The 19,666-nt window shown below is 48.8% G+C and overlaps 1 protein-coding gene across 7 annotated transcripts in view; it reads right to left on the reverse strand.

The window, feature by feature from the left end:
- Positions 1-19,666, reverse strand: part of rap1gap2 (RAP1 GTPase activating protein 2) — a 257,951-nt gene that overhangs the window by 100,959 nt on the left and 137,326 nt on the right. The gene's annotated exons all lie outside the window — the stretch shown is intronic.

Genomic DNA, 19,666 nt, shown 5'->3' on the forward strand with positions numbered 1-19,666 from the left:
GGATCTCCTGTGGCGTTCTGTGCTGCAACTTGGTGGAACCAGTCTGTTGCTGAAGGTGCTCCTCAGGTTGACCATGGAGGGGGTGAGCTGTATTGTCCAGGATGCTCCGCAGTTTGAGGAGCATCCTCCCTTCCAAGACCAACCCCCATGAATCCAATTCCACCCCCAGGACGGAGCCAGCCTTGCTGATGAGCTTGTTGATACCATTGACGTCCACAGCCTTCGCCCTGCTGCCCCAGCACACGGCAGCGAAGAGGATGGCACTAGAACATCTGCAGCATCTTACTGCAGATGTTGAAGGAGCCTTCTCAAAATGTACAGCCGGCTCTGTGTCCCTTCTTGTACAGGGCCTCAGCGTTCCTGGACCAGCCCAGTTTACACGTGCGGACTCTTATACATCGGCAAGACCATACGTAGACTGGGCGATCGTTTCGCTGAACACCTCCGCTCAATCCACCTGGACCTACCTGATCTCCCGGTTGCCAAACTCTTTAACTCCCCTTCACATTCCCACAATGACCTTTCTGTCCTGGGCCTCCTCCATTGTCAGAGTGAGGCTAAACGCAAATAGGAGGAACAGCACCTCATATTTTGCTCGGGCAGCTTACAGCCCAGAAGTATGATTATTGATTTCACTAACTTCAAGTAACCCCGGCATTCCCTCTCACTCCATCCCTCCCCCACCCAAGTCGCACCAGCATCTCGTTCTAACCTAGCAAACAGCTAGCAATGGCCTGCTTCTTTTATCGTCGTTACTTCTTTTGCATATTTTTCAATCATTTGCTCTATATCTCTCTACATCACCGTCTATATCTCTCGTTTCCCTCTCCCCTGGCTCTCAGAAGGGTCTCGACCTGAAACATCACCCATTGCTTCTCCCCAGAGACACTGCTTGTCCCGCTGAGTTACTCCAGCTTTTTGTACTTATCTTCGGTTTAAACCACCATCTGCAGTACCATCCTACACAAAGTGTGTCACCCTCTGTATTACCCTCCCAGTAAAGGGATCGAACCCCAGAGCTAGTGGGGGAAACCTAGACAAGTACAGCACAGGAACATGGCCCTTTGGCCCACAATGTTGATGCTGAACAAGATGGCAAGTTACTCTCCCCTGTCTGTACGTGGTCCATATCCGTCCATTCCGAAGTGTGGAAGTGAATAGTGAAAGGCCTGGATAGAGTGGATGTGGAGAGGATGCTTCCACTAGTGGGAGAGTCTAGGACCAGAGGGCACAGCCTCAGAATAAAAGGACGTAACTTTAGGAAGGAGATGAGGAGGAATTTCTTTCGTCAGAGGCTGGTGAATCTGTGGAATTCATTGCCACAGAAGGCTTGGAGGCCAAGTTAGTGGATATTCTTAAGGCAGAGACAGATAGATTCTTGATTAGTACGGGTGTCAGGAGTTATGGGGAGAAGGCAGGAGAATGGGGTAAGGAGGGAGAGATAGATCAGCCATGATTGAATGACAGAGTAGACTGGATGGGTCGAATGGCCTAACTCTGCTCCTATCACTTATGAACTTATGAATTCATCAGCATAACTGGCCAACCGTCTGACTGTCCTTTCCTTCTTTGTGTTTTAATAGTAGGTGTTAAATGTATGTTTTTAGTGTTCTTTAGCTTGTTTTATGTGGGGAGGGGGGGGGGGGGTTGGGGGAATTTTTTTCCTAATCTCTTACCTCGACGGAGATGTGATTTGTTTCCGTATCGTATCTCCGTCCGCACTGCAGCCTAACATCGAGGAGCTGGCGGCCTCTTGCTGGAGATCGATTTTGAGAACTCCACCGCGGGGAGCCTACGGGACTTTAACATCACGGAGCCCGCGGTCTCTGGTCAGGGAACTCCAAGCGGCGGGAGCTGCGACCATCTCTGGAGGACATGGGCAGGTGGCGTTTCGGCTTTGGGACCCTCCTTCACACCCTAAAGAAGTCTGAGGAAGGGTTCTGACTCGAAATGTCACACATCCTCTTTCTCCAGAGATGCTGAGTTACTCCAGCACTTTGTATTCTTTTGTGTAAACCAGCATCTGCAGTGCCTTGTTTCTACAGGTACTTGCACAAATGTATTTTAAATGCTGTTATAGTAGCTGCCTCAACTACCTCCTCCAGCAGCTCGTTACATACACCCAACACCCTCTGAATGGAAAGGTTGCCTCGCAGGTTCCTATTAAATCTGTCCCTTCTTACCATAAAATATATATCCTCTGGTGCCCCTAAAACCCCTGTCCCATGTTACGAGTTCATTCCAAGAGTTCTCCCTGGTTTGCCGTGATTCGAACTCGGAGATTTACGGTAATGGCCACTCGTCGGTACTCGGGGCTCTTGTTGACATTTTTCATCGTGTTGAAAAATCTTCACGAGTCTTCCCGCGCTTACCTGCCATTAGCGAGTCTTCCCGTTAGTACCTGCCGTTAGCGCTAAGAGCCGACCCCGAGCTCCGACGTACCCGCTACGTTCATTCTCCGTGCTTACCACGAGTTTGATTTTTTTTAAACTCGGGAGAGCTCTTGGAATGAACTCGCAACGTGGGACAGGGCTATTAATATCTAAAATAAGAAGTGAATTTAAAATGTATATGTGATCAATGGAGCCAGACAGCACGGAAACAGGCCCTTCGGCCCAATTTGCCAATGCCGACCAAGACGCCCCATCTACACTAGACCCACCTGCCCATATTTGACCCATATCCTTCTAAACATTTCTTATCCATGTACCATGTACCTGTCCAAATGTCGAGACCCATTCTTTTTCTCCAGAGATGCTGACTGACCAGCTGAGTTACTCCAGCACATTGTATCCTTGTGTGTAAACCAGCATCTGCAGTTCCTTGTTTCTACATGTACCCGCACAAATGTATTTTAAATGTTTGTTATTGTTACACACACACCCACCACTCTCTGTGTGATAAAGTTTCGCTTCGGGTTCCTGTTAAATCATAAGGTCATAAGTGATGGGAGCAGAATTAGGCCATCAAGTCTACTCCGCGATTCAATCATGGCTGATCTATCTCTCCCTCCCAAAGCCATTCTCCCGCCTTCTCCCCATAACCCCTGACACCCATGCTAATCAAGAATCTATCTGACTCTGCCTTAAAAATATCCACTGACTTGGCCTCCACAGCCTTCTGTGGCAAAGAATTCCACAGATTCACCGCCCTCTGACTAAAAAAAAATTCCTCATCTCCTTCCTAAAAAAAGTCCTTTAATTCTGAGGCGATGCCCTCTGGTCCTAGACTCTCCTTTCCCCTCTCACCTTAAACTGTGGAGTGAATTCTTTCTCAATTTGCTTACGGCCGAGAAAGCCGCCTTCTTCTTCTACTTCTTCTTCTTGCGTGTGGCGTACACAGCCTAAAGTTGTCGGACAACGTGTTCTATTTGATCTTATTTGATTGTGCACGCCGGGTTGATTGCATTTGTCGAAATAGGGCGGACCACGTGAAGGTTGCAATCTTCCACCCCCCCGCCGGAGAAAGCCTAACCAACACTCTTAGCAACCCAGGCTAATCAGTGGCAAAAGAACAGCCCACGAACAAGGCCATAAAACTATTGTGTACTTGCCCTTGGCTGCACACCTTGCAATCAAGTGGCTTATATTCCATGCAATTTGCCACGCAGCTGTTGCGAAGTGACAGGGAACGGAGGGTCTGTTACTAAGACAATCTCATTACGGCCAATTTAAGGCCGGCTATTGCTTTTCCACTGGGACATTTGTCTGTTTGCCCGTGGCAGCTCCCTCTGTTTGTCTCCACGTCTTATATTAACAGCCCCAGCATTACATCTCTATTTCATCCCTGCCTTAAAAATATCCGCTGACATGTCCTCCACAGCCCTCTGTGGCAATGAATTCCACAGATTCACCACCCTCTGCCTAAAGAAGTTCCTCCTCACCTCCTTTCTGGGGTTAAGGAAAGAGGGTTCACGTCGCGGCCCTGTTTCCACCAATCTTTCCATCACCACGCACAAGAAGCACCAGACAGACACCATTGTATACAGATGCCGAGAAGTGTGTTCAGTTCTGGCTGAACGACATCTAATCTTGTGTGTGGACTCGACAAGAAGAAGAGATCTCCTTTCTGAAAGAGCGCTCTTTAATTCTGAGGCTGTGACCTCTGGTCCTAGACTCTCCCACCAGTGGAAATATCCTTTCCACATCCACTCTATCGATGCCTTTCATTATTCTGTAAGTTTCAATGAGGTCCCCCCTACAACCTTCTAAACTCCAGCGAGTACAGGCCCAGTGCCTTCAAACGCTCATCATATGCTAATCCACGCATTCCTGGAATCATTCTTGTAAACCTCCTCTGGACCTTCTCCAGAACCAGCACATCCTTCCTCAGATATGGGGCCCAGATTTGCTCACAGTACTCCAAATGCGGCCTGACCAGCGCCTTATAGAGCCTCAACATCACATCTCTGTTTTTATATACCAGTCCTCGCGATGTCAATGATAGCATTGAATCTGCCTTCCCTTCTACTGACTCGGCTTGCAAATTAACTTGTTGGGAGTCCTGCATCAACACTCCCCCAATCCCGTTGCATCTCCGATTCCTGGATTCTCTTCCCATTTAGAAAACACAAAATGCTGGAGTAACTCGGCGGGACAGGCAGCATCTCTGGAGAGAAGGAACGAGTGACGTTTCCGGTCAAAGCTCTTCTTCAGACCATCTCGACCCGAAACGTCATGTATCCCTTCACCACTGAAGTTTAAAGGAGATGTGCGGGGCAAGTTTTTTTTACACAGAGGGTGGTGAGTACCTGGAACGCACTGCCGGGGGTGGTGGTGGAGGCAGATACCACAGTGGTGTTTAAGAGGCTTTTAGGTAGGCATATGGATATGCAGGGAATAAAATAATTTCTAGGAGCAGAATTAGGCCATTCGGCCCATCAAGTCTGCTCTGCCATTCAATCATAGCTGATCTATCTCTCCCTCTTAAACCCATTTTCATGCCTGCTCCCCGTAATCCCAGACAACCCGTACTAATCAAGAATCTATCTATCTCTGCCTTATAAATATCCATTGATTTGGACTCCACAGACTTCTGTGGCAAAGAATACCACAGATTCACCACCAGCTGACTGCAGAAATCTCTCCTCGTCTCCTTCCTAAAGGCACGTCCTATTATTCTGAGTCTATGGCCTCATGTCCTAGACTCTCCCACGGGGAACCTTGTCAAATGCTTTGCTGTGAATTTATTTGCAGTGATCTGGTGAACATTTGTCTCTGGCGGTTGACTCATTAGCAGTGTGTCACAGTCAGGGGGTCACTACCATTGTGCAGCCTGTGGCTCTGAGGAGATTGTTCAGCTCCTGATCACCACTGCCCTCAATTAACGTTCAATGCCAAATGAGTTTATATATTCATAGGTCATACGAGCAGAATTAGGCTGTTCAGCCCACCGAGTCTACTCCACCATTCAATCATGGCCGATCTATCTTTCCCTCTCAACCCCATTCTCCTGCCTATTCCCCATAACCCCTGACACCCGCACTAATCAAGAATCTGAAGAAGGGTTCTGACCCGAAACGCCACCTATTCCTTTTCTGCAGAGATACTGCCTGACCCGCTGAGTTACTCCAGCATTTTGTGACTATCTTCGGTGTAAACCAGCATCTGCAGTTGCTTCTTACGCAGAATGACACCAGTATCTGGTCATGACACCCTCACTAATGACAAACCTATCAATCTCCGCTTTAAAAATACCCAATGACTAGGCCTCAACCACCGTCTGTGGCAATGAATTCCACAATTTCACCACCTTCTGACTAAAGCCATTCCTCCTCACCTCCTTTCTAAAGGTGTGCCCTTTAATTCGGAGGCTGTGCCCTCTAGTTCTAGACTCTCCCACTAGTGGAACCATCCTCTCCACATCCACTCTATCCAGGCCTTTCACTATTCACTTCCACTCCTTGGGATGTGGAACAGGTGCAGGCAGCGGAGTGTGCATGGAGGAGCCTCACAGCGCCAGAGACCCGGGTTCGATCCCGACTACGGGTGCTGTCTGTACGGAGTTTGTACGTTCTCCCCATGACCTGCATGGGTTTTCACAGAGATCTCCGGTTTCCTCCCACACTCCAAAGGCGTACAGGTTTGTTGGTTAAATGGCTCCGTATATAAGTAAATTGCCCCTAGTGTGTGTAGGGTAGTGTTAATGTGCGGGGATTGCTGGGTCGGTGCAGACTCGGTGGGCCGAAGGGCCTGTTTCCGCGCTGTACCTCTAAACTAAAGGAGAGTGACTTGCCATCATGTTCGACACAGACACCGTGGGCCCTGTTCCTGCTCCAGGTTCTACCAATCTAACATCAAGATGTTTCAAGCTTTTGATGCTGAGCCCGTTGATGTTCTTTGTGTGTACTTTGTGTGATGTCTCAGGTCTCCTGGTGATCAGTCGGCTATGAACACAACACTTATTTAATAACTGGGGTCTAGGAATTACATCATTCCATTCCATAGTGTCTGAAGGCTAAGTTTAGTTTAGTTTCTTTAGTTTAGAGATACAGCACGGAAACAGGCCCTTCGGCCCACCGAGTCCGCACCAACCAGCGATCCCTGCACACTAGCACTAACCTACACAATTTACAACTACACCAAGCCAGTTATCCTACAAACCTGTACGCCTTTGGAGTGTGGGAGGAAACTGAAGATCTTGGTGAAAACTCACGCAGGTCACGGGGAGAACGTACAAACTCCGTACAGAGAGCACCCGTAGTCAGGATTGAACCATCAACTCCTGCATCAAACCCATGCTCCACAAGGCAACGGTGATGCTGACATCCAACACTCAGAGGCACAGACTACATATAACAGGGACCTCAATATAATGGACAATAGACAATAGGTGCAGGAGTAGGCCATTCTTCCCTTCAAGCCAGCACCGCCATTCAATGTGATCATGACTGATCATCCCCAATCAGTACCCCGTTCCAGCCTTCTCCCCATATCCCCTGGCTCCACTATCTGGAAGAGCTCTATCTAGCTCTCTCTTGAAAGTATCCAGAGATCAGGCCTCCACCTCTGAGGCAGAGAATTCCACAGACTCACAACTCTCGCCCCCGTTCTAAATGGCTTACTTCTTATTCTTAAACTGTGGCCCCTGGTTCTGGACTCCCCGAACATCTGGAACATGTTTCCTGCCTCTAGCATGGAGTGTGGGAGCAAACTGGGGAATATTCTTTGCTGCAGAAGGCTGTTGAGGCCAGGTCAATGGATTATTTAAAGGCGGAGGTTAACAGATTCTTGATTAACATAGAAATTAGGTGCAGGAGGAGGCCATTCGGCCCTTCGAGCCAGCACCTGCCATTAGTATGGGTGTCAGGGGTTACGGGGAGAAGGCAGGAGAATGGGGTTGAGAGGGAGAGATAGGCCAGCCATGATTGAGGGAGAATTAGACCGAATGGCCAAATTCTGCTCCGATATGTTATGGGATGGAACCCAGGTTTCTCCCACTGTGAGGCAGTAATTCTACCGCTGCAGCCCCTGTCTTCTAAATCAGAGCGACTAACCAAGTCAACTTACATGGAATCATCGAGGCACACAGCATGGAAACAGGCCCGTCGGCCCAACCTGCCCATACTAACCAAAATGCCCCATCAACGCTAGTCCCACCTGCCCGCGTTTGACCCACATCCTCCAAAAACGTTCCTATCTAGGTTTGAGTCCCTGCCTCACCTACTTCCTCTGGCAGCTCGTTCCACACACCCACCACCCTATGTATGAAAAAGTTGTCCCTGGGGTTCCGATTAAATCTTTGCCCCCTCACCTTCAACCTATGTCCTCTGGTTCTCGATTCTCCAACGCTGGGTAAAAGACTCTGTGCATTTACCCTCTCTATTCTGCTCATGGTTTTATGATCGGCATAAGTAAGTAAGTAAGTTTTATTTATATAGCACGTTTTAAGTCAACTCGCATTGACACCAAAGTGCTTTACATAAAATAGCTAATAAGTTTCCATACAAACCATAGAAAAAGGTTAACAAAAAAATAAAGAAAATGGACACAACACATTATAGTGTTCAACACAAACGTCCCCCCACAGCAGAATCAAAATGTTCCACTGTGGGGAAAGGCACCAGAAAGTTAAGTCCTCTTCCTCTGAAACACCCGAGGTTGGGGCCCATTTGTGGCCTTGCAGCCAGTCCGATGATTTTCAGGGCCCTCTTGCCGTGGAAGATGGAACTCCGGCGTCGGGTGAAACAATTCCTCAAGCGGCGTGGAAAGTCTGGAGCGGCTGCCTCCTCCCCGGAGACCGGGGCACTCGTAGCCCTCAGGCCGCGCCGGTTGGAGCTCCGACCCCGGCGAACTCGATCCCTGGCTCCGCGGCGCTCCAAATCCAGCGCCGCCCGCGGCCGGACGCCCGCAGCCACAGCTCCGCGATGTTGGGAGTCGGCGGCCACAGCGCTCCGGAGCTTACCGCACGGCGACCCGGTAAGGCATCGCCCGCTCCCTGTTGGTATCCCAGCGCTGCACCGCCGCCGAAGCTGTAGTCCCGGCCGGTCCCGACAGGAAACGCCGCTCCACTCTCGATGGCAGGCCGCGAGGACGGGGCGAAGAAGCAGCTTGGAGGGATGCTGCCTCTCCGACCAGGTAGGGGACTAAGAAATAAAGTTTCCCCCTCCCACCACATAAAAGAGCTCCAACTAACTAACACACATTTTTTTTTTTAACAGGACTTAAAATAAAAAAAGGTGAAGAGACGGACTGCGGGCAGGCTGCCATACACAGACGGCGCCCACTCCTGCACATCCGCCATCTTGTGATAAGATCGCCCCTGTCTCCTGTACTCCAAGGAATAAAGCCCTAGCCAGCCCAACCTCTCCCTAAACTCTGGGTAGTGGATTCACTGGCATTAGACTGGCTAGTGGAATCAAGGGATATGGGGAGGCACGGGTTATTGCTTGGGGATGATCAGCCATGACCACAATGAATGGCGGTGCTGGCTCGAAGGACCGAATAGCCTCCTCCTCCTATTTTCCATGTTTCTATGTTTCTATAGCTCAGGCCCTCGAGTCTTGGCAACATCCAGCTAATGTCTACGTACATTTTACTACATTTCGTGTTGAAAGAAATATTGAATAAAAGAACATTCACTATTCATATTTCAATTAGGAACTGGTACAAACTTGGCATTTGGTAAGTGGAGAAGTCTAATATTACAAACGGTAAATTATTTAGAGGTTTGAGAATTATTGGGTATTAGAGTGATGTTGCTCATTGCAAGAGAGGTTACAAGTCTGAACCTGGGAGCCCTCTCTGTCAGGAAGATAAGGAACACATGCTTGGTGGTTTAGTGTGAACAGAGAGCACTCTCTTTAATATGAATGATTTAGATTTAGGTTTATTAGTGTCTTGTGCACTGAGGTACAGTGAAAAGCTTTATGTTTGCGTTCTGTCCGAACAGATCAGTTAACACTGTATGTAAATCCAATCAAGTCAAACTCAAGTACAATGGGTCTAGCAAAAGGGAAGGTACAACACGCTGTCTCAACTTTGGCGCAGCGGTAGAGTTGCTGCCTCACAGCGCCAGAGACCCGGGTTCGATCCTGACAACGGGTGCTGTCTGTACGGAGTTTGTACGTTCTCCCTGTGACCACGTGAGTTTATCCCGGGTGCTCCAGTTTCCTCCAAAGACGTACAGGTTTGCAGGTTAATTGGCTTCGGTAAAGATTGGAAACTGTCCATTTAAACAGGCCGCTCGGCCCCACTGAGTGCGTGCCAACCAGAGATGCCCACACACACCATAACACTATCCTCCACACGCTAGGGACAATTCATGATAGTAGCCCACAAACCTGTACGTCTTTGGAGTGTAGCACCTGGAGAAAACCTACGCAGGACACGGTAAGGGGAACGTACAAACTTCGTACGGACAGCACCCGTAGTCAGGATCGAACCCGGGTCTCCGGCGCTGTAAGGCAGCAACTCTACTGCTGCACCACTGTGCCACCTATCTTAGTTTAGTTTAGTTTGGTTTACTACCATGTGTACCGAGGTACAGTGAAAAACATTTAGTTGTGCGCTAACCAGTCTGCGGATAGACTACACATGATTATGATCGAGCCGACTACAGTGTGCAAATCTAACCGTAAAACTAAAGCAAATTGCAGAAAATAAACTCAACTCTATTCTTTTGGAACATGAGATAGCAGGAGGTCGGCAGCAATGATCCTTGACCAAAATGGAACATACTCATCAACTCATGGGAATCCCTGTCATGCCTTTGCTGATATTGGTGGTGGAGGAAGATCTTGGAAAGCCTTGAGAACCTCATGTTTCGTTACTCCGAGCGAGGGTTACTCTGTGGCGCAGCGGTAGAGTTGCTGCCTCACAGCGCCAGAGACACGGGTTCAATCCTGACCACGGGTGCATGTCTGTACGGAGTTTGTACGTTCTCCCCGTGACCTGCGTGGGTTTTCTCCGAGATCTTTGGTTTCCTCCCAAACTCCAAAGAGGTTAATGGGCTTCAATAAAATTGTCCCAAGTGTGTGTAGGATAGTGTTGGTGTGCGGGGATTGCTGGTCGCCACGGACTCGGTGGGCCGAAGGGCCTGTTTCTGCGCTGTAACCTTAAACTAAACTAAACTAACGTGAAAATAGTGGAAGGGGTTCAGGACCAGCCGATTAATACAGCCGTCTGTGGGTCAAGATTACCTGCAGGTAAGTCATTCTCGATCCCATCTTCACATGTGATAGGAGCAGAATTAGGCCATTCAGCCCATCTAGTCTACTCCACCATTCAGTCATGGCTGATCTACCTTTCCCTCTCAACCCCATTCTCCAGCCTGCTCCCCGTAACCCCTCGTACCCAAGCCGCTGTCTAAGATGGAGGAGAGTGATTTTCCTTCTGTGATTCTCACAGCTTTTGCCGGGAACGTACCTGAGGCCGCCGTGGAGCACTGGGAAGAGCCGCTGCATCGCAGCACCCGAACCCCCGATTCAATCCCGGCCTCGAGTGCTGTCTGTGTGGAGTTCGCCCGTTCTCCCTGAAACCGTGTGGGTTCCCTCCGGGTGCTCCTGTTTCCTCCCACAATCTGTAAATTGTCCCCCAGTGAGCAGGAAGTGGTTGCGAAAGTGGGATAGCACAGAACTAGTGTGAAAGGGTGATCCAGGGTTGGAATGGACTCGATGGGCCGAAGGGCCTATATCCATGCTGTATCTCTAAACCTCCGCTGTTCCCATGGCAGCCACAGCTGTGCATTCTTGGTGTTTGTGTCCTCAACAAACACATTAGGACATATATCCACAGCTCCACAGGACCCTAGTTCAGTTGCATCTGGAGTATTGCGTGCAGGTCTGGTCGCCCCCATTGCAGGGAGGGTGTGGGGGCTTTGGAGGGAGTGCAGAGGAGGTTTACCAGGACGATGCCTGGATTAGAGGGTCTCAGCTACGGGGAGAGTCTGTGGAATTCTCTGCCTCAGAGGGCGGTGGAGGCAGGTTCTCTGGATGCTTTCAAGAGAGAGCTAGATAGGGCTCTTAAAAATAGCGGAGTCAGGGGATATGGGGAGAAGGCAGGAACGGGGTACTGATTGGGGATGATCAGCCATGATCACATTGAATGGCGGTGTTGGCTCGAAGGGCCAAATGGCCTGCTGTCTATTGTCTATTGAGAAGTTGGATTGTTTTCTCTGGGACGTCAGAGGCTGCTGGGAGACCTGACAGAAGTATATCACATTATAAAAGGCAGAGATAGGGTAGAGAGTCACAACCTTTCCCCCCAGCGTGGAACTGTCCAATGCTAGAGGGCAAAGTTATAAGGTGAGAGGGAGAAAGTTTAATGAGATGAGGGGGGGGGGGGGAGTTTTTTACACAGAGGGTGGTGGGGACCTGGAACGCACTGCCAGGGGTGGTGGTGGAGGCAGATACGATAGTGGCGGCTAAGATGCTTTTAGATAGCACACGGAAGTACAGGGAATAGAGGGACATGGATCATGTGCAGGCAGAGGAGATCATGTTAACTTGGCATCATGTTCGGCACAGACATTGTGGGCCGAAGGGGGCTGTTCTAATGCTGTGATGTTCTATGTGAGGCCCTCGCTAGGGTCCCCTCGATACCACGCAAACTCCGCCCATGCTCCCCGCTCCTCCTAGTCGCAGCAGGGACAGCGTCCCCCTAGTCCTCACCTATCCACCCATCAGCCGTCACATACAGCTCATAATCCTTCGACATTTTCACCACCCCCAACAGAATCCCACCACTGGTCACATCTTCCCATCTTCGCAGACCCCACCACTTTCCGCAGAGACCGTTCCCTCCGCAACTCCCTGGTCAACTCGTCCCTTCCCACCCAAACCACCCCCTCCCCAGGTATCTTCCCCAGCAACCTCAGGAGATGCAACACTTTCCCCTGTACCTCCACCCCGACAGTCCTTTCAGGTGAGGCAGAGGTTCACTTGCACCTCCTCCAACCTCATCTACTGTATCCGCTGTTCCAGGTGTGGATTCCTGTATATCGGCGAGACCAAGCGCAGGCTCGGCGATCGTTTCGCTGAACACCTCCGCTCAGTCCGCCTTAACCTACCTGATCTCCCGGTGGCCAAACACTATAACTCCCCCTCCCATTCCCACACATTCTGTCCTGGGCCTCCTCCACTGTCAGAGTGAGGCCCAGTGCAAATTGGGGGAACAACACCTCATATTTCACTTGGGCAGCTTACACCCCCAGTGCTATGAATATTGATTTGCCTAATTTCAAGTAACCCCTGCATCCCCTCTCCCTCCCCCACCCTGGTCATCCTGCTAGTTTGATAGAAGGTCATAAAATTATAAAAGGCATAGATAGGGTAGACAGTCAGAACCTTTACACCCGTTCATTATCCCCTCCTCCACAGTCAACAATAGACCATTGTGGGCTCTTTGGCTATCGGTGCCGGCTCTGATTTGTTCTGTGCCTGTTCATACCTCTAGTTTCTCTCTCCCCTGACTCTCAGTCTGAAGAAGGGCCTCGACCAGAAACGTCACCTACTCCTTTTCTCCAGAGATGCTGCCTGTCCCGCCGAGTTACTCCAGCACGTTTGGGCCTATCTTCGGCGTAAACCAGCATCTGCATCCACTTATAAACCTTGCCTGGCTTTGTCCGCCCGTCACCTCCCTTCCAACTTTCTCCCCTCTACTACAATCAGTCTGAAGAAGGGTGGGGACCCGAAACGTCACCTATCCATGGTCTCCCACTTCTGTACTGTTCTATGTTCTATGTAGTATTTACACCGGACTGGGCTGTCACTGCTCTTTCCAACACTCACACAGCACACAGTCTCACTCCGACATGATATCCATTGACTATTCCCCTGTGGCCATTATTTACTGAGGAAACCAGGTGGTTATTCGCCTCAGAGCTACTGACGGGATAATCATCTAATCGCAGGCTGCAGATGTTTAAACGGCAAGATCATAGCATGACTCTATTACAAACTTCAAATCACCTTCAGAAGTTTGGACTTCCACTGACACATGCCGTTAACTGCAGTGAGGCATTTCAATCAGCTTTGAACCGATCCTGGTGCGTGTCCTGTCATGGATTTATGCTAATGTTACCACCGAGGCAGATACAATCTCATTATCGTAACCAGATCCAGATATAATTTAGACTCATAGCGTCTTACATCGCAGAAACAGGCCCTCCGGCCCAACTTACCCACCCCGATCAACGTGCCCCGTCTACACTAGTCCCACCTGCCTGCCTTTGGCCCATATCATTCTCTAAACCTGTCCTATCCATGTACCTGTCTAAATGTTCCTTAAATGTTGTGATAGTCCCTGCCTCAACTACCTCCTCCAGCAGCGAGTTCTGTACACCCACCACCCTTTGTGTGAAAAAGTTACCCCTCAGATTCCTTTTAAATCCTTTCCCCTTCACCTTGAACCCAGGTCCTCTGGTTCTCGATTCCCCTACTCTGGGCAAGAGATTCTATGTCTATACCCGATCTATTCCCCTCATGGTTTTATACACCTCTGCACCACCCTTCATCCTCCTGCGCTTCAAGGAATAAGGGCCCAGCCTACTCAACCTCTCCCTATAGCTCAGACCCTCGGGTCCCTGCAACATTCTCGTAAATCCTCTCTGTACCTTTTCCAGCTTGACAACATCTTTCCCCTAACATGATGCCCAGAACTTCTTCTTTTCGTGTCCATCTTGTTACAAATGTTGACCTCGCTGTCATCGGCCGTCTTGAAAAGGACGCAAGCTTCCGGCGACAATCAGTGGGAAGCCATCGCTTGTCGCAATAGATGATGGTGGTAGCAGAATTAGCTCGGGATACTTCCAGTTTCCAGCCCTGGCGACGTGGACACCTGCTACGGGGCCAATGCCCAGAACTGAACACAATACTCTAAATGTGGCCTCACCAACATCTTATATAACTGCAACATGACCTCCCAACTTCTATACTCAATGGGCTGAGTAGATGAAGACCAATGTGCCAAAAGCCTTTTGGACCACCCTATCGACCTATGATGCCACTTTCAACAAACTATATACCTACACTCATCTTTCCTATAACATGGTGTCCAGAACTGTACAAAATACTCTAAATGCAGCCTCACCAACATTAGTTTCAATATATTAATAAATTAGAATAATTGATCGGGGACAAACCAGCGGCCATGTTGGAAGGACAATATTCTTGGAGAGCAATCTTCGGGATCAGCTCCTTGAACCAGTGGTTTTAAAATCCCATCATGACCGAGGATTGATGACTGTGGCGTTATCACAAGGAACTTTGTGGAGTAATAATTTTGCAGTCACATACTCTGTGGCCTCCGTAAATCATAAATATTTATGGGTCGTTTCAATTGATTCCAAGGATCAGTTGAACTGTCCGCATCTGTGTGTGAAGCCATGGAGTCATTCAGCAGTGGAACAGGACCTTCGGCCCAACTTGTCCATGCTACCAAGATGCCCCATCTAACCTAGTCACCTGACCAAGTGCCTTTTAATTGCTGTCATAGTAGACAATAGACAATAGGTGCAGGAGTAGGCCATTCGGCCCTTCGAGCCAGCACCGCCATTCAATGCAATCATGGCTGATCATCCACAATCAGTACCCCCCTGTTCCTGCCCTATCTAGCTCTCCCTTGAAAGTATCCATAGAACCGGCCTCTGAGGCAGAGAATTCCACAGACTCACAACTCTCTGGGTGAAAAAGTGTTTCCTCATCTCCGTTCTAAATGGCTTACCCCTTATTCTTAAACTGGGGCCCCTGGTTCTGGACTCCCCCAACATCGGGAACATGTTTCCTGCCTCTAGCGTGTCCAAACCCTTAATAATCTTGTATGTTTCAATAAGATATCCTCTCATACTTCTAAATTCCAGAGTACCTTCCTCAACTACCTCCTTGGGCAGCTTGTTCCATATACCGACCACCCCCTGTGTGAAAACATTGCCCTTAAGGTTCATATTAAATATTTCCCCTTTCTAAGCTAGTCCCATTTGCCTGCGTCTAGCCCATATTCCCATATACTGTATATATATATGTGTGTGTGTGTGTGCGTGTGTGCGTGGGTGCGTGCGTGCGTGTGTGTGTTTATATCTGTATATAACATCGAACTTTTAAAATCTGTTATTATATTGTTTACAGAGTACTATGTTTACATATTCTGTTGTGCTCCCGACCAGAATTTCATTGTTCCATTTCGGGACATATGACAATAAATCACTCTTGATTCTTGAGGCACAGCATGGAAACAGGCCTTTCGGCCCATCAAGTCCACACTGACCATCGACCACATAATCAGATCGATCACCAAGAGTTAAACGGGTGAAGGATACTTCTCAAAACTTTTCCCACTTTCTGGTAACTGTCACCTTCCCTGGGGCAAATGGAGAGGGGCAATAAATAGTGTCATCTCTAACAACATTCATGTACTCCAAGTAAACCAGAGAGAACCTTTCCACAACCCTGTCTGTTTCTTCAACTCTCGTTGGCACTGTCATCCTGTGGGCTTTGTCCCACCCTCCACCTCTCTCCAGCTACAATCAGTCTGAAGAAGGGTCCCGACACGAAACATCGCCTCTCCATGCTCTCCAGAGATCCTGCCTGACAGATTGATTTATAGATTGATTAGCACTTGGTGCCTTTTCTTGTAAACCAGCATCTACAGTTCCTTGCGCCTGCAATATCCTTTTGTCCTGCTCCAGTCAACACTTCTTCTCGTTTCTCCAACCCAACTGAAGGTCCCGAAGCTTGAAAGCGCGCGCCACCAGACGCAACAGCTTCTTCCCCTAGGAAGGCTTCCATAAGCGGGGGTACTGTCTGATTCACCTCGACCCCATGGCGGCAATGAACTTTGTCTCTGGAACTGGTGCGCTACAATGCTGAGAACTATATTCTGCACTCTGTATCTTCCCCTTTGCTCTACCTATTGTACTTGAGTTAGACTTGATTGAATTTATCTATGATATTATCTGATCTGTTTGGTTAGCATGCAACACAAAGTTTTTCACTGTACCTCAGTACATTTGGCAATAATAAACCTAAATTGTTCAACTAAGGCGGCACAGTGGCACAGCGGGTAGAGCCGCTGCCTCACAATACTAGAGTCCTGGGTTCGATCCTGACCTCGGGTGCTGTCAATGAGCAGTTTGTATATTCTCCCTGTGACCACATGGGTTTCCTCCAAGTGCTCCAGTTTGCTCCTGCATGTGTGGATTTGTAGGTTAATTGGCCTCTGTAAATTGCCCCTGGTGTGTAAGGAGTGGATGAGAAAGTGGGATAACATAGAACATGGAAAGCATTTTATCGGGATGCATCACAGCATGGTTTGGGAACAGCTCCATCCAAGACAAGAAATTGTTGAGAATTGTGGACCCAGCCCAGACCATCACACAAACCGACCTCCCTTCCATTGACTCCATCTACACTTCACACTACCTTGCAAGGCCAGCAGCATAACCAAGGACCAGTCTCACCCCGGTCACTCCCTCTTCTCCCCTCTCCCATCAGGCAAAAGGTACAGAAGTGTGAAAACGCACGCCTCCAGATTCAGGGACAGTTTCTTCCCAGCTGTTATCAGGCAACTGAACCATCCTACCACCAATTAGAGAATGATCCTGAATTGGAGACTCAGACTCTCTTCCCTCCATTGATGAACTGTACACTGCAAGGGCCAGGAAGCGAGTGGGCAAGATCACCTCTGACCCCTCTCACCCTGGCTGCAAACTCTTTGAATCATTTCCCTCTGGAAGGCGACTCCGGACTGTCAAAGCTGCCACAGCCAGACATAAAAACAGTTTCTATCCACGAGTAGTTGCTTTACTCATACTAAAAATGTGTAGCCTCCCTTTGATCTGGTATTTTGTTGGTTCACATGCTTGATAAATGGTGTTCTATCATTAATGTTTTATTATTATTAATGTTTAGTGTTTTCTGAGTCATTCGTAACTGTCACTGTATGTCATGCTGTTACTTGTGGGCGGAGCACCAAGGCAAATTCCTTGTATGTGAATACTTGGCCAATAAACTTACTTACTTACTTTAATCGGACTTTACTGGACTATATCTTGCACTAAACATTATTCCCTTTATCCTGTATTTGTGCACTGTGGATGGTTTGTTTGTAATCATATATAGTCTTTCCGCTGACTGGTTAGCACGCAACAAAAAGCTTTTCACTGTACCTCGGTGCACACGACAATAAACTAAACTCATGTGAACAGGTGATTGATATTCGGCAATAAACTAAATTTGAAGAAGGATTGCGATCCAAAACATCACCAATCCATTTTCTCCAGAGGCGCTGTCTGACCCCCTGAGTTACTCCAGCTTTTTGTGTCCATCTGCAGTTCCTTCCAACTCCCATGGAGTGCGCTCCCCTTTACATTGTTCTTGCCATTGCATCTTGCTAGTGATTCTTGCTATTAAGGGAGTGCAGCGTAGGTTCACCAGGTTAATTCCCTGGTTAGGCGGGACTGACGTATGCTGAAAGAATGGGTCGACTGGGCTTGTATTCACTGGAATTTAGAAGGATGAGAGGGAATCTTATAGAAACATATAAAATTCTTAAGGGATTGGACAAGCTAGATGCAGGGAAAATGTTCCCGATGTTGGGGGAGTCCAGAATCAGAGGTCACTGTTTAAGAATAAGGGGTAGGCCATTTAGGACTGAGATGAAGAAAAATGTTTTCACCCAGAGAGTTGTGAATCTGTGGAATTCTCTGCCACAGAAGGCATTGGAGGTCAATTCACTGGATGTTTTCAAGAGAGAGTTAGATTTAGCTCTTAGGGCTAACGGAATCAAGGGATATGGGGAGAAAGCAGGAACGGGGTACTGATTTTGGATGATCAGCCATGATCATATTGAATGGCGGTGCTGGCTCGAAGGGCCGAATGGCACTTATTTTCGTCGTACACGACACACTAATTTCCCAGCCGACAGACATCCCAACACTGCGTAACACAAAGATTCCTTGTAAGCCCTCGACTCCCAGCGCTGGCCTTGCCTCAGCGGCTCACAGTGACAGGTGCCCCTACACCATGCACACGCAGCCCCACAAGGGCCGTGCTCTTCTCACAGCTGTCAGGTTCATCTTTTGCAAATCACGGAATGAACCGCTCTTGTACGACCCCACCTTAAATCAGGGCGAGACAGCTCGCCGTGTGTTTCTGTGGAAACCAGCCCTCACTGACAACCCAACAACAAGACTAAATTTGGCTGGTTAGCTTTGACAGGCATCTGTAAAAGGGCGCCAGGCAGATGATGAGGAGATATTGCTTCTCCCACAAGGCAGAAGTCACTTGAAGTTGCTGGGAGCACAAATGGCAGCAATCCCACTCTGTGAGCGCTGTCTACACTATGAAGGGAGAATCATCTGTTCTGCGTTAAATCAGTATGGTCTGCCCGTTACTCCTGGTTTCGAGATACTAAAAAAATCATCATAATGTCTGGCCAGCTTCATAATTCACTTACTCTCCAATGATTAAAATGAAATTGCAAAATTGACAATATATAGGTTTAGGGTGGGGGGGGGAGAGTTTTGAAAGGAACCAGAGTGATAACTTTTTAGTTTAGTTTAGAGAAACAGCCCCGGAAACAGGCCCTTCGGCCCACCGAGCCCGTGCCGACCAGCGATCACCCCGTACACTAGCACCTTCCTACGCACGAGGGACAATTTTACAATTTTTACCGATTAACCTAGAGACCTGCACATCTTTGGAGTGTGGGAGGAAACCGGAGCACCCGGAGAAAACCCACGCAGGTCACGGGGAAGACGGACAAACTCCGTACAGGCAGCACACGTGGTCAGGATCGAACCCGTGTCTCTGGCGCTGTGAGGCAACAACTCTGCAGCTGCGCCAACGTGCCTCCCAGCGCTTTGTTTTCGCACAAAGTGTGGCGGGTGATTGGATAGACGCGCAGAGTCTTTTACCCAAAGTAGGGGAATCGAGAACCAGAGGATATGGGTGAAAGGTGAGGAAGGATTTAATAGGAACCTGAGGGGTAACGTTTCCACACTAAATGTAGTTGGTGTATGGAACGAGCAGCCAGAGGAGGCAGGTAGCATTCATTCATCCAGAGAGCAAGAGTTAACCACACTGGTGGATTGGATTAACGTTCTATAAGGAGGGGAGATATCCTTCCCCTCATAGCACCAGGGCCCTCGGGGTGCTGTCTGTGTGGAGTTTGCACAGTCATTGTGGGCCGAAGGGCCTTTTACTGTTCTGTATTCTTCTATAGACCCAAAT

The sequence above is a fragment of the Amblyraja radiata genome, chromosome 28 (assembly GCF_010909765.2).
Source record: "Amblyraja radiata isolate CabotCenter1 chromosome 28, sAmbRad1.1.pri, whole genome shotgun sequence".
Taxonomy (NCBI): Eukaryota; Metazoa; Chordata; class Chondrichthyes; order Rajiformes; family Rajidae; genus Amblyraja; species Amblyraja radiata.